This window comes from Penaeus japonicus, unplaced genomic scaffold (assembly GCF_977035675.1).
Source record: "Penaeus japonicus unplaced genomic scaffold, GWHDUDI00000001_assembly GWHDUDI00000002, whole genome shotgun sequence".
Classification (NCBI taxonomy): Eukaryota; Metazoa; Arthropoda; class Malacostraca; order Decapoda; family Penaeidae; genus Penaeus; species Penaeus japonicus.
Window position 1 is genome coordinate 17691484 of NW_028234404.1, and position 2500 is coordinate 17693983.

A 2500-nucleotide genomic window follows, 5' to 3' on the forward strand; every position below is an offset into this window, starting at 1 on the left:
CTAACCTATCTACTCTTCTCCTTCCTCCCCCCCCTCCTTCCTCGCCCCCCCCCCCTTTTTCTTTTCTCCTCCCTCCCCCTTTCTTCTTCTCCTCCTCCCTCCCCCCTTTCTCCTCCCTCCCCCCTACAAAAGTTCTGTTTCAATCGCCATTCAATACTTCGTTTTGGATTCCAGAAGATACCACTATATCTTTTTCTAAGTACTAAGAATTTTTGCTAATCAACATAATTATGTGTATTTCTCCTAATACAATTTTTGTCATGGTAAAATGTATTACACTATCTTTCTTTTGTATATGCATAATATGATATAAGTAAAGAACATGCAGTGTTTATTTATGCAACTATTGAGATATTTGTGTATGTGTACACCTCGGAACGTGTGTTTATTTTTGCAATGTAAACAAATACTTCGGATGCAACTGCTCGGCTTCCTGAATAAATATATGCAAGGGTGCTTGAATGGAGTTTCTCGCTGCTTTAAACGTGTGTGTATTTACGTGTGTGATTTCGGTGCGTCTGTATGTATATGATAACTTTTTTCACTGGGTATTTTTGTGTATATATAGGAAACATTAACATTTGTTCACTGTAATTCATATTCTGAATACAAAATATCTTTAGGGGAATTTGGTATCACATTTTCTGTCTTTAAACGTATTTTGCTCAATAAGTTAAAAAAAAATCTGGAAACTGTTTCTGAACGGAAATTAAAAAAATGTGATAAAAAAAATCGAAGTACACCTCTTACAAATTAAAAGTATGATTCGTGCAAAAAAAAAAAAAAAAAAAAAAAAGATGCGACAACTGACATGCAATCAGCAAATACATATTTGAAATTACTCCCTGTTGAAGACGCATGACACATGTTAAGGCACTGACATGCGACTGTCCTTTCAGACACCGATGGACTAATGGACATTGTGCTTACAGCGTCAGACATAATGGTGCGTGTCATTGCGCCAACCCCCTGTGACGAGCTATGAAAACAATTTAACAATTACCCATAATGCATCAAAGGAACGAATGGAGAGAGAGAATGAGAAAGAGAGAGAATTAGAGCGAGAAAGAGAGAGAGAGAGAGAGAGAGAGAGAGAGAGAGAGAGAGAGAGAGAGAGAGAGAGAGAGAGAGAGAGAGAGAGAGAGAGAGAGAGAGCAGACTGCGATAGATGTAGATGCGAGATCGATAAAAATAATTAGATAGATAGGCTAGATAAATGATAGATAGATAGAGAGATAGAAAGAGAGGAAGAGAGAGAGAGAGAGAGAAAGAGAGGAGGAGAGGAAGAAAAGAGAAAAGAGAAAATGAAGAGGAAAAGAAATGAGAGAGTTGAGAGCGAGAGAGCTTCTTCTCCTCTGAAATGCTATGGAGAGAAGGAGCGAGCAAGGCTAGAGGCTAGTGTGGTGGGGGGGGGGGCTCTACTCCCTCGCCCCCCTTCCCCTCCTCCTCTCCTCCTCTATCTATATCTCTTCCTCTATCCCAAACATTCCCTCTCCTTCTCTCCTCCAGTAAGCTTCTTTTTTTTTTGTTGGGCAGGCGAAGAAAGGGAAAAGACTCTGACATAGCGAGAGGTGTTGGTCCCTCGACACACACGACCGCGCAAACGCACCCGTCCCGATGCGTGGCTTCGATGCTCGGATAACTGTGTGATTCATTGGAATTAGAAGTCAGTTCATTTCCGCTTATCCTGATTTGGAAGGCTCGCCGCTCTCCCTCGCCAGGGATTTTCTCTCTGGATTCGGGTATCCTGTTTCACTGCGGTCTTCGTTGCTGAGATCTATGTAGGACTTGTTAGTGAGGAATAGGAGTTTGTTGAAGTGACCTTTTGTAAGTGGCTTAGGTATTCAATGTGTATTTGTTTGTTTATATGTGGCTTGGGTATTAAAGAATGGGTTTGTTAATGCGACCTTTTGTGAGTAGCTTAAGTATTTAAGAAGATGAGTTTATTAACTAGGTCTTTTAGGCAGGCTAGGAATCAAATGCGCCTTTCCCTTAATCGAGCACAGAGGGAAAGGAAAAGTATGCGTGAGGCATATAATCTGAAAATAGAGGCATGATCAATTAATTACGAAATTTGTTAATCGTAAATTCGTATAAAGCAAAGATTCACTTTCCCAAGGTTAGAAAGAATGCTGTTGAAAGCTATGCCTACTAATGCACCTGTTTTATGCTGATTGTTTTGTGTGCCATTTTAAGGATATCGCCTGTAGTACTGAGCATCTTAATTTCAATATCATACCTTGTTGTTTCGTAGTTATTACATGAAATAGTGACTATCACAAGAAAAGGGAAAATTTCTGTGTTGACTTCTAAATCACGTAATGTATACAGTTTACAATAGCTCCTCCAGCTGAAGGTATAAATGTTTCATAACTGTTCGTGACTCATTTCATAATATATTTGTATGTTTGAACACGGTTAAGTAATGGAATTCTGGATATGGACATGGAAATCGCATCATCACAATGTGATGCAGCGGAATTCAATGAAGGGTCAGAGC